The sequence below is a fragment of the Lucilia sericata genome, unplaced genomic scaffold, assembly GCF_015586225.1.
Source record: "Lucilia sericata isolate MDLA Ls3-8-SP2 unplaced genomic scaffold, ASM1558622v1 Contig000232F_arrow, whole genome shotgun sequence".
Taxonomy (NCBI): domain Eukaryota; kingdom Metazoa; phylum Arthropoda; class Insecta; order Diptera; family Calliphoridae; genus Lucilia; species Lucilia sericata.
This window is the reverse complement of record NW_023994259.1, coordinates 345,884-360,000: the sequence shown is the minus strand read 5'-3', so window position 1 is coordinate 360,000 and position 14,117 is coordinate 345,884. Positions and strand designations below refer to the sequence as shown.

The 14,117-nt window shown below is 31.8% G+C and overlaps 1 protein-coding gene across 4 annotated transcripts in view; it reads right to left on the bottom strand.

Annotated features, from left to right (window-relative positions):
- Positions 1-14,117, bottom strand: part of LOC119602433 (GATA zinc finger domain-containing protein 14-like) — a 41,844-nt gene that overhangs the window by 8,009 nt on the left and 19,718 nt on the right. For all 4 annotated transcript variants that reach the window (XM_037953944.1, XM_037953946.1, XM_037953945.1 and 1 more), the window contains one exon: positions 8,292-8,526. The gene's annotated coding sequence lies outside the window, so the exon portion shown is untranslated. The remainder of the gene's footprint in view (positions 1-8,291; positions 8,527-14,117) is intronic.

Here is a 14,117-nt window from a genome sequence, read left to right as displayed (position 1 = left end):
AGTTAGTTAGTTAGTTAGTTAGTTAGTTAGTTAGTTAGTTAGTTAGTTAGTTAGTTAGTTAGTTAGTTAGTTAGTTAGTTAGTTAGTTAGTAGTTAGTTAGTTAGTTAGTTAGTTAGTTAGTTAGTTAGTTAGTTAGTTAGTTAGTTAGTAGTTAGTTAGTTAGTTAGTTAGTTAGTTAGTTAGTTAGTTAGTTAGTTAGTTAGTAGTTAGTTAGTTAGTTAGTTAGTAGTTAGTTAGTTAGTTAGTTAGTTAGTTAGTTAGTTAGTTAGTTAGTTAGTTAGTTAGTTAGTGTTAGTTAGTTAGTTAGTTAGTTAGTTAGTTAGTTAGTTTAGTTAGTTAGTTAGTTAGTTAGTTAGTTAGTTAGTTAGTTAGTTAGTTAGTTAGTTAGTTAGTTAGTTAGTTAGTTAGTTAGTAGTAGTTAGTTAGTTAGTAGTTAGTAGTTAGTTAGTTAGTTAGTTAGTTAGTTAGTTAGTTAGTTAGTAGTTAGTTAGTTAGTTAGTTAGTTAGTTAGTAGTTAGTTAGTTAGTTAGTAGTTAGTTAGTTAGTTAGTTAGTTAGTTAGTTAGTTAGTTAGTTAGTAGTAGTTAGTTAGTTAGTTAGTTAGTTAGTTAGTTAGTTAGTTAGTTTTATCAAAATGACTTAAAACACATGTTTTAATTCCTTTCCAAATGCAAAAGAAATCTAAAGAGAATTAACTCGAACATGATTAAAAATTTACTTACCAACGAAATAATTCGCTTTCCGGATTTTCAGCTGCCATTCGTGCTTTCTTTCTCAACAATGGTATTGTTAGAGCGAAAGTATATAAAATGCCGCCAGCGAATCGAAAGCAAACAAGTTAGAGTGCTATATTCGGCTGAGCCGAATCTTAAATACCCTCCACCAGCAACTTTTGTATTAATACATTTCTAATTAATAAAATATTTGTAGAAATAAGTTTTCTCGTGTCTTAACTAGAAAAATCCCAAGATTTAAACAGCTTAAATCTACTACAATTCCAAGATTTATTGAACATTAGAAACGCCACTTTCATTTAAATTTTTATAGCGCCCTAAGATATGCTTTAGCGATATCTCGTATTTGCATGTATGCATGTGTGTGAAAGATTTAAGGATTTTAAAAATACACACATATATATAATATAGTTAAATACGGTTAAAGCGCTTTTAGGGGCAGGATCTAGTATGAGAGATATGACCAAATATAGACCGATCGTGAAAAATTTTTGAAATAGCATTAAGTGCTTTTTGCATTACAAAATAGTATTTATGAACAAAAATAGTATTTATTTATATCATTATTTGGTAATGAGTTATGTGCCTTTAAATGTTTTTCTGAAAGGGACCTTGTATGGGAGCTATGATTAATTATGGATCGATAGGAAAACAATTTCACAGTATATGAGCAATATTTCTGCCAAACTTTATATGGATATCTTAATTTAGTAATGAGTTATGTGCGTTTAAGTGATTTTCGGGAGAGGACCTTGTATGGGAGCTATGACCAGTTATGGACCGATCGGAAAAAAAAAATTATCTGTAATATTTCTGTGCATATGAGTAATATTTGTACCATATGGGTATCTTAATTAAGTAATGAGTTATGCGCGTTTAAGTGATTTTCGGGAGGGGACGTTGTATGAGAGCTATGACCAATTATGGACCGATCGAAAAAAAATTTCACAGTAATATTTCTGTGCATATGAGTAATACTTGTGCCAAATTTTATATTGACATCTTAATTTAGTAATGAGTTATGCGCGTTTAAGTGATTTTCGGGAGGGGACCTTGTATGGGAGCTATGACCAATTATGGACCGATCGGAAAAAAATTTCATAGTAATATTTCTGTGCATATGAGTAATACTTCAACCAAACCTTATATGGATATCTTAATTTAGTAATGTGTTATGCGCGTTTAAGTGATTTTCGAGAGGGGACCTTGTATGGGAGCTATGACCAATTATGGACCGATCGGAAAAAAAATTCACAGTAATATTTCTATACATATGGGCAATACTTGTACCAAATTTTGTATGGATATCTGAATTTAGTAATGAGTTATGCGCGTTTAAGTGATTTTCGGGAGGGGACCTTGTATGGGAGCTATGATCAATTATGGACCAATCGGAAAAAAATTTCACAATAATATTTCTGTGCATATGGGTAATATTTGTACCAAATTTTATATGGATATCTTAATTTAGTACTGAGTTATGCGCGTTTAAGTGATTTTCGGGAGGGACCTTGTATGGGAGCTATGACCAATTATGGACCGATCGGAAAAAAATTTCACAGTAAGATTTCTATGCATATGGGCAATACTTATACCAAATTTTATCTGGATATCTTAATTTAGTAATGAGTTATGCGCGTTTAAGTGATTTTCGGGAGGGGACCTTGTATGGGAGCTATGTCCAATTATGGACCGATCCATAAAATTTTTCCTCTGAAAGAATTCTATTGACATAAGATTTTAATTTGTAAAATTTTGTGAAGATATCGACATTGTGGCGGAAGTTATTAACAAAAAACCCATTTTCCGGGAATATGTACTTTTGTATGGGAGGTATATGAAATTGTGGACCGATTCTGGCAATTTTCAGCAGGAATCAAGATCTTGTGCAGAAACGAATGTGTGGTGATTTCCATTGAATTATCTTGCATAGTTTTCGAGAAAATTACATCAGAATGTGTAAAAAATGCTTATTATACCCTCCACCACCATCAGTGGTGATAGAGGGTATATATAAGTTTGTCATTCCGTGTGTAACAACAAGAAATATTCGTCTGAGACCCAACAAAGTATATATATTCTGGGTCCCTATGAAATTCTGAGTCGATTTAGCTATGTCCGTCTGTCCGTCTGTCTGTCTGTCTGTCTGTCTGGTTAAAACACGCTCACGTTAAAACTAAGCAAAAGAAATCAGCCAAATTCACTAAGAATATTCATTATTGGCCTAAGCAGTTTGGTATTGAAAATCAGCAAAATCGGTTCACAACGTAAAAAGTTATAAGTAAAAATTTCAGACTACCTCGAAAAAAATTACGGTTTTTTCATAATTCTTTTGAAGTTTTCTCAGAAACTACCAAAGATATTTCGATGAATTTTGTCACACATTATTTTTTCAGAGCAGTAATCAATTATGTTTAAAATCTTTACAATCGATCCAATATTTCCCATAGCCCCCATACAAAGGTATATATTCCCGGAAATTAGTTTATCGTTAATAACTCCCTCAAATATATCGGTATCAACACAAAATTTTGTACATGCAAATATAATATGAACAGAAATCATACTATCAACGCAGATCTCAGTCGGTCCACCATTGGTCATAGCTCTCATATAAGGTCCACTTCCGAAAATCACCTAAACGCACATATTTCTTTGATGAGTAAAGCTATTGTGATAAAAGTCGAGTTAAATATGTTTTGTATACATACAAATCATTCTACCAAATTTTTTACGGATCGGTCCATTATTGGTCATAGCTCCCATATAAGGCCCACTTCCGAAAATCATTTAAAAGCTCATATATCATTGTCAAACAAAGCTATCTTGATAAAATTCGACACAAATATGTTTAGTCTAAATATGAATCACTCTACGAAATTTTTTCCGGATAGGCCAATAAATGGTCATAGCTCCCATATAAAGTCCACTTCCGAAAATCACTTAAACGCATATATTTCAATGAAATATAAAGCTATTGGGATAAAATTCGACACAAATATATTTTGTATACAAACAAATCATTTTAAAATTTTTTTTACGGATCGGTCCATTATTGGTCATAGCTCCCATATAAGGCCCACTTCCGAAAATCACTTAAAAACACATATTTCATTGTCAAATAAAGCTATCGTGATAAAATTCGACATAAATAGATTTTGTCTAAATATGAATTACTCTACTAATTTTTTTCCGAATAGGCCATAATTGGTCATAGCTCCCATATAAGGTCCACTTCCGAAAATCTCTTAAACGCATATATTTCATTGAATTCTAAAGTTATCGGGATAAAATTCGACAAAAATATGTTTTGTGTACATTAAAATCATTCCACCAAATTTTTTACGGATCGGTTCATTATTGGTCATAGGTCCCATATAAGGCCCACTTCCGAAAATCACTTAAAAGCACATATTTCATTGTCAAATAAAGCTATCTTCATAAAATTCGACACAAATATGTTTTGTCTTTATATGAGTCACTCTACGAAATTTTTTCCGGATAGACTCATAATAGGTCATAGCTCCCATATAAGGTCCACTTCCGAAAATCAATTAAACGAATATATTTCATTAAATTCTAAAGCTATAAGGATAAAATTCTACTTGAGTATGTAATGTGTACATATAAATCATTCTACCACTTTTTCCCCGGATCGGTCCATTATTGGTGATAGCTCCCATATAAGTCCCACTTCCGAAAATTACTTAATCGCACATATTTCATTGTTAAATAAAGTTATCTTGATAAAATTCGACACAAATATGTATTGTCTTTATATGAATCACTCTACGAAATTTTTTCCGGATAGGCTCCCATAGAGGGTCCACATACGAAAATCACTTAAACGCATATATTTCTTTGAATAATAAGGCTATCGGGATGAAGTACGACTTGAATATGTTTTGTGAGCATATAAATCATTCTACCAAATTTTTTCCGGATTGACCCACATATTGTAGTAGCCTAATAAGGTCCACTTCAAAAAAATCACTTAAACGCACATATTTCATTATCAAATAAAGGTATCTTGATAAAATTCGACACAAATATGTTTTGTGTAAGGTCATAGCTCCTATACATATAAAGTCCACTTCCGAAAATCACCTAAACGCAAATATTTCATTAATTAATAAATCTATTGTAGTAATCATTATACTAAATCATTATACTAAATTTTTTCTTTATCGGTTGATAATTGGTCACAACTCCCATATAAGTTCCATTTCCGAAAATTACTCAAATGCACTTGATAATCAAAGTTATCGGGATAAAATTCGACATAAATGTTTATTTTGTATATATAAATCATTCTACGGATTTTTTTCTTCCGGATCGGTCCATAGGTTGTCTTAGCTCCCATATAAGGTATACTTCTGAAAATCACTTAATATCACTTAATTCGTAACTAAATGATTATATCCGGATAAAATTCAAAATGAGTATGTTCTGTGTACAGATATATCATTATATTAAAATGTTTTCAAACTGGCCTATTAATATACATTTTTCTCGACATAATTAAAATTAGTTTGACATATGCATAAATGTTAGTACCCTCAATAAGGAAACAAAAATTTCGCCAAGTTATCTAAAAATTAGATAGTTAAATGGGTCTCAATGAAAAGTAGCTTGCTGGTGGTGGGTATTTAAGATTCGGTATAGCCGAATATAGCACTCTAACTTGTTTTTTTCCGAGGTTGTTTTAAATTTTGATTCATAACTTTTCCCGGTGTGAACCGATTTTGCCCGTTTGCAATACCAAACAACTTAGGAAAATGAAGAACATTTTGGGTGAATTTGGTTAAGCTCTATTGCTTCGTTTTATCGTGAGCGTGTTTTACACAGACAGACGGACAGACGGACAGACGGACATAGCTAAATCGACTCAGAATTTGATAAGGACCCAGAATATATATACTTTGTTGGGTCTCAGATGAATATTTCTTGGTGTTACATACGGAATGACAAAGTTATATATACCCTCTATCACCACTGATGGTGGTGGAGGGTATAAAAATGCATGATTGTTAACGACACAAACATTTGGCTGTGGCGTGATGTTCTTTTCATTTGCAGGACCTTGAGCGAAACCAAAAAAGTGTAACAGACAATAAGGGGCCATAAATTAAAGGTAAATCAAAGTAAATAAAATCCTTTGTCAAGAATCAATTCAATATCAATAAAAAGTAATTAAAAAACAAGAAACAAAATAAAAGTATTATTTCGCATATTAAAGAAAAATTATGAATGAAAAGAATAAAATTAACAAGTAAGAGTGTTATATTCGGCTGTGCCGAATCTTGTATACCCACCATCAAATCATTGCCAAAAAGGAATGTTTCCTTATTAATAAACTTTGATATTTAAGAATCGATGCTTTTGTTATTATCAAAACAATTTTCTCATTTATTACATCTATGTATAGGGAAATTTTTGTCGAATTTTGTCGCTGTCCTTGTATTTTTAAGGTAGCAAAAGCATTAAAATTTTTTTCTGAGGGGACGTTTGGTAATTATGGACCGATCCTCGTCAAATTTTCTATAACGATTTTAGCTTAGGCTAGTAATGAGCGTTAATGCCATTTTCCGAAGGGAACCGTATATGGAGGTAGGATAAATTATGGACCGATCGTTATAAAATTTTACAAAGCGATTCTATATAATAAGTTTATGTCGAATTTCATCGCTATAGATGCTTCTTTTAGACAATTATGAACCTTAAAGCCATTTTCTGAAGGGGACCTTATATGGGGGGTAGGGTCAATTATGGACCGATCCTTATAAAATTTTACAATGATATTAAAGTTTCTATCAAATATGTTCGTGTCGAATTTCTATAGATGCTTATTTTAGACCATTCTGAGCGTCAAAGTATTTTGCTGAAGGGGACCTTATATGGGGAGTAGGGTCAATTATGAACCGATCCATATACAATTTTACAAAGCGATTTAGGTTCCTACAAAATATGTTCATCTCGAATTTCATCGCTATAGATGCTTCTTTTGGACAGTTATGAGCGTTAAAGTCATTTTCTGAAGGGGACCTTATATGGGGGGTAGGGTCAATTATGGACCGATCCTTATAAAATTTTACAATGATATAAAGGTTCCTTAAAAATATGTTTATGTCGAATTTCATCGCTATAGATGCTTTTTTTAGTCAGTTATGAGCGTTAATGTCATTTTCTGAGCGGTACCTTATATGGGGGATAGGGTCAATTATGGACCGATTCTTATAAAATTTTACAATGATATTAAGATTCCAAAAAATATGTTTAAGTCGAATTTGATCGCTATAGCTGCTTTTTTAGTCAGTTATGAGCGTTAATGTCGTTTTCTGAGGGGGGCCTTATATGGGGAATAGGGTCAATTATGGACCGATTCTTATAAAATTTTACAATAATATTAAGGTTCCAAAAAAATATGTTTAAGTCGAATTTCATCGCTATAGCTGCTCTTTTTAGGCAGTTATGGGCGTTAATGTCATTTTCTGAGGGGGACCTTATATGGGGGATAGGGTCAATTATGGACCGATCCTTATAAAATTTTACAGTGATATTAAGATTTTTATAAAACATGTTTATGTCGAACTTCATCGCTATAGCTGCTCTTTTTAGTCAGTTATGAGCGTTAATGTCATTTTCTGAGGGGGACCTTATATGGGGGATAGGGTAAATTATAGACCGATCCTTATAAAATTTTACAATGATATTAAGGTTCCTAAAAAATATGTATATGTCGAATTTCATCGCTATGGCTGCTTTTTTTAGTCAGTTATGAGCGTTAAAGTCATTTTCTGAGGGGGTCCTTATATGGGGGATAGGGTCAATTATGGACCGATCCTTATAAAATTTTACAATGATATTAAGATTCCTATAAAATATGGTTACGTCGAATTTCATTGCTATACCTGCTTTTTTTAGTCAGTTATGAGCGTTAATGTCATTTTCTGAGGGGGACCTTATATGGGGGATAGGGTCAATTATGGACCGATCCTTATAAAATTTTACAATGATACTAAGATTCCTAAAAAATATGTTTATGTCGAATTTCATCGCTATAGCTGCTTCTTTTAGTCAGTTATGAGCGTTAATGTCATTTTCTGAGGGGGGTCTTATATGGGGGCTAGGCGAAATCGTGGACCGATATTGCCCATTTTCAATACCAAACAAACTGCATCAATATAAAATATTTGTGAAAATTTCAGCTCGCTAGCTGCTTCCGTTTGGACTCTATCGTGTTTTCAACAGACGGACAGACAGACGGACAGACGGACGGACATGGCTAGATCGTCTTAGAATTTAATGAGGATCCAGAATATATATACTTTTGTGGGTCTTAGATGAATATTTCGATGTGTTACAAACGGAATGACAAAAACAATATACCCCCATCTTTTTTGATGGTGGGTATAAAAAGGGCACATCAGTCATGGATTCTTATCCATTATTATTACTGAAAAATGTCATTGATACATAAACGATATATTTTTGATACAGATAAAAGACAACACAACAAAACGAAAGAAAATGCAAAATAAAATATTGAATATTTACCCAATACTGATATCGAGCTGGATACAGTCATGGTCATTACCCTGACAATGGCAATTGTCATGCCAGCCAAACGTTTCGTTGAACGATGTCGTGAACCCAAAGGATTACGTATGCCCAAATAACGAACCAAACTGATGAAGTACATATGCAGGATGCTCGTTAAACATGCCATAACATTACAGGTCACACAAATACATATGTATATCGCATCATGTAAGATCTAATGGCCAATAACCTGTAAACAACATAAATATAAAGAGGGTTGAAAAAACATGACAAGTGATTTAATGAAAATAATTAATATATAATATAATGAAAATATTAATATGTAGACTAAAATTAATGAATTATATAATACTACTTTAAATATGCTTTAATTCCGAATTTTGGATTATGCAAGTCTTGTAGTAAATGAGCGATATAAAAACGATATAAATGACTTAATTAGCGAAAAGACGTATAAATATTTAGGCTTACTTAATGTCATGAACTGTCAATACTAAAACACTTTAAAATCGGCGTTTATCAGCATCATAATATATTCATTATTATCATCATTATGATTATCAGCATAATGATTTAAAATTTAATTCAAAAACCATTTACATGCGCACATTTATCTTATTTAAGAAAATTTGTGACAATTATTTTAATAACGTTCACACATGACAACTTTATTGAAGTTTAAGTATACTGGGAAGGGAAGAACGCAAACGAATTTCAAACAAATATACATATGTTAATTAATGTTAAAAAAAAAAAAACAGAAAAATAACGAAAATGTTTTTTTGTTTACATGACTCTTGAGTTTAAATAAATACATTTTTCAACATCAAAGTAAATCTTAAACGGAAATTGTTACCAAAAAGTATGCTACATTTAATTAAACCTTAAAATAAAATAAAGTTAAATCAAATAGGGGAAATTGTTGGCTTAAAAGAGATTTTAATTACAGAAATGGAAATGTTTCAAAAATAATACTTCGTTTGCTGTTAAATTTCATTTGTTTTTAATTTAGTTTTATTTTAAATACAAATTAATCTTTGCATATTTTTCATTGTTATGGTTGTTTTTGTTTTCTGCGATATTGTTAATTGTGTTTAAGACTTTAAAAAGTGCTAAATAAATAAAAAAATATTTTAAACTGATTAAGTTCATTTAAAATGTGTTAAACTTTTTATGTACGTGTGTTAAATTTTTCCAAATGATTACGCTCATAAAATAAAGAGTGGGTTAATTAGTATATTTATCTATTAAGCTTATTACAAGAATATATGAAATATATTATATAGTCTAGTCATAGTCTAGTCATAGTCTAGACATAGTCTAGTCATAGTCTAGTCATAGTCTAGTCATAGTCTAGTCATAGTCTAGTCATAGTCTAGTCATAGTCTAGTCATAGTCTAGTCATAGTCTAGTCATAGTCTAGTCATAGTAGTCTAGCCATAGTAGTCTAGTCATAGTAGTCTAGTCATAGTAGTCTAGTCATAGTAGTCTAGTCATAGTCTAGTCATAGTCTAGTCATAGTCTAGTCATAGTCTAGTCATAGTCTAGTCATAGTCTAGTCATAGTCTAGTCATAGTCTAGTCATAGTCTAGTCATAGTCTAGTCATAGTCTAGTCATAGTCTAGTCATAGTCTAGTCATAGTCTAGTCATAGTCTAGTCATAGTCTAGTCATAGTCTAGTCATAGTCTAGTCATAGTCTAGTCATAGTCTAGTCATAGTCTAGTCATAGTCTAGTCATAGTCTAGTCATAGTCTAGTCATAGTCTAGTCATAGTCTAGTCATAGTCTAGTCATAGTCTAGTCATAGTCTAGTCATAGTCTAGTCATAGTCTAGTCATAGTCTAGTCATAGTCTAGTCATAGTCTAGTCATAGTTAGTCATAGTCTAGTCATAGTCTAGTCATAGTCTAGTCATAGTCTAGTCATAGTCTAGTCATAGTCTAGTCATAGTCTAGTCATAGTCTAGTCATAGTCTAGTCATAGTCTAGTCATAGTCTAGTCATAGTTAGTCATAGTCTAGTCATAGTCTAGTCATAGTCTAGTCATAGTCTAGTCATAGTCTAGTCATAGTCTAGTCATAGTCTAGTCATAGTCTAGTCATAGTCTAGTCATAGTCTAGTCATAGTCTAGTCATAGTCTAGTCATAGTCTAGTCATAGTCTAGTCATAGTCTAGTCATAGTCTAGTCATAGTCTAGTCATAGTCTAGTCATAGTCTAGTCATAGTCTAGTCATAGTCTAGTCATAGTCTAGTCATAGTCTAGTCATAGTCTAGTCATAGTCTAGTCATAGTCTAGTCATAGTCTAGTCATAGTAGTCATAGTCTAGTCATAGTCTAGTCATAGTCTAGTCATAGTCTAGTCATAGTCTAGTCATAGTCTAGTCATAGTCTAGTCATAGTCTAGTCATAGTCTAGTCATAGTCTAGTCATAGTCTAGTCATAGTCTAGTCATAGTCTAGTCATAGTCTAGTCATAGTCTAGTCATAGTCTAGTCATAGTCTAGTCATAGTCTAGTCATAGTCTAGTCATAGTCTAGTCATAGTCTAGTCATAGTCTAGTCATAGTCTAGTCATAGTCTAGTCATAGTCTAGTCATAGTCTAGTCATAGTCTAGTCATAGTCTAGTCATAGTCTAGTCATAGTCTAGTCGTAGTCTAGTCATAGTGCGACTATTATCCTTCAGCAAGTTGTCAACAAAAATTAGGTTTCCCTAATATGAAGTATACATGACAACTGCACCAATGAATAACCACAGATTTAGAGTAAATAATTCCGCATATTTCTGTAATATTCTCTAAAATTTTAGCTTTTGGCTTTAGTCTAGAATTGTCATTCAAATAATAATTTTGTGAGTAAATCAAAGTATAAATAAGAACACTGACAAAACTGTTTGTCGCAGTTTGGGGTTAAACAGTCAAGGTAAACAAAAATCTCCTTGGGTGTAATAAGAACTTTTTAAGTTTATTAAGCGTAATACACAATTACATATATGTACATACAATGTGTATATGTATATGTTTGTAAATTCTACAAATATTAAAGTGATCTGAGCGTATATCAAATTATAAATAATTTGATCACTACATAATGAAATCAAATGCCATATTATTAAACAAATCATCACTTTTTATATTCTTGTGAAATTAAAAAACTCCCATCCTATTACTTTTAAATCTGATATTAATAAGGCGTATACTTAATATTTTAATTAATACCTAGATAATTATCACTCATGCACTCATGTAATATTATTTATTATTATTATTTTTTTTTAACAGATAATAATAATGTTAATAAACTTAATGTTTTATTTTTCATTCATATTTCATATACATAAATTTAATTTCATTCTATTTTAAAATATTAAATTTAATTCCCTCATAAATTTTCCTCTTGCCATCAAACATTCACCATAAACAATTACAGCTGCAATAAAAGTGTATTTATTAAAGCAAAAAAAGTTGTTACCCCCAAACTAATATAAATCAGTAAAACAAAACCAACAACACTTAAACGAAAGTAAAAATGGCAGCCAACATTCAAACACTGTTAAGTTGAAGCATCAAATCGTATTTTTATAGAGGGGGAAAGTTTTTAGAAGCCAACAACCTTGAAAGTAGTTTTGTATTTGATTTTAAAGTTAAAACAACAGAAAAATATTAAGAAATAATAACATGTATAATTTTTATAAAGAAAATTTCTACAACACTTTATTATTAATACACATATTTTGCTTCCTACTAAAAAAAAATTCGCGAAAAACACCTGTGTCAAAAAGAAAATATATAGTTAAAATTCCACAAGTGGAAACCAAACTTGTGTTAATTGTGAATTTCCAATCATTTCTATACGAATGAAATTGTTTACAAACATAGGGGAAGGAGAGGAAAAGGCGGGCACAAAAGAAAAAAGAGGAAGGGCACACAAAAGGCAAACGAAGGAAGGAAGGAACGAACGAACGAACGAACGAACGAACGAACGAACGAACGAACGAACGAACGAACGAAACGAAACGAACGAACGAACGAACGAACGAACGAACGAAGAAACGAACGAACGAACGAACGAACGAACGAACAACGAACGAACGAACGAACGAACGAACGAACGAACGAACGAACGAAAACGAACGAACGAAAAACGAACGAAACGAACGAACGAACGAACGAACGAACGAACGAACGAACGAACGAACGAACGAACGAACGAAGAACTAACGAACGAACGAACGAACGGAACAACGAACGACGAACGAAAGAACGAACGAACGAACGAAGAAAGAACAAAACGAACGAACGAACGAACGAACGAACGAACGAAGAACGAACGAACGAAACGAGAACGAACGAACGAACGAACGAACGAACGAACGAACGAACGAACAACTGAACGAACGAACGAACGAACGAACGAACGAACGAACGAACGAACGAACGAACGAACAACGAACGAACGAACGAACGAACGAACGAAAGAACGAACGAACGAACGAACGAAACGAACGAAGAACGAACGAACGAACGAACGAAACGAACGAACGAAAACCTAACTAACTAACTAACTAACTAACTAACCTAACTAACTAACTAACTAACTAACTAACTAACTAACTAACTAACTAACTAACTAACTAACTAACTAACGAACTAACTAACAACTTAAACTCACTAACTAACTAACTAACTAACTAACTAACTAACGAACTAACTACTAACTACTAACTAACTAAGCTAACCTAACTAACTAACTAACTAACTAAACTAACTAACTAACTAACTAACTAACTAAACCCTAACTAACTAAACTAACTAACTAACTCACTAACTAATACTAACTAACTAACTAACTAACTACTAACTAACTAACTACTCTACTAACGAACTAACTAACTAACTAACTACTACTACTAACTAACTAATCTACTAACTAACTAACTAACTACTAACTAACTAACTAACTAACTAACTAACTAACTAACTAACTACTAACTAACTAACTACTAACTAACTAAACTAACTAACTAACTAACTAACTAACTAACTAACTAACTAACTAACTAACTAACTAACTAACTAACTAACTAACTACTAACTAACTAACTAAACTAACTAACTAACTAACTAACTAACTAACTAACTAACTAACTAACAAACTAACTAACCTAACTAACTTTTCGACAACCGACCTTTACGTCCTTTAACTTTTCCGACAATGACCCGCAGGTCTATTTGGCAGTTAAGGCCCATATGATGATAATTTTCTCCCAATCCGTTCACTATTGATCATAATTGACCTAAGCATCAACAAAATTTGTAGAAAGACAACATTAAAATTTTGATAAAATGGGATTTATAGTCAGGAATTTTAGTTCCTACAATCATATGTTCATTAATGCAAATTATTTAAAAAAAAATATAAAAATAGTTCTTAAACTGTATTAAACTTAACCGGCCTTTAATATCTTTACAGTTTGATATGCCCGCATTAATCAAGCTTAAGTTTTGTATCGATTTAAACTGCATAATAAGAAAAAAGGAGTTTATGTTAAAGAATCTAGGAATATATGAAATTTAAGATATATGTATGTATGTATGTATGTATGTATGTATGTATGTATGTATGTATGTATGTATGTATGTATGTATGTATGTATGTGTTCGTTGAACATATTATTGTCCCTTATAAAACTATGTAAAACTTGTCAACCCTTAGTAATCTTTCCTTTGCGAACGAGTTTTAGAAAATTTAGACAAATCACTTGGATTTTTGTCTTGTGTCTATAAAAGTTTATGCTTGAATGCGACAAAAGGACATGAGGCAATA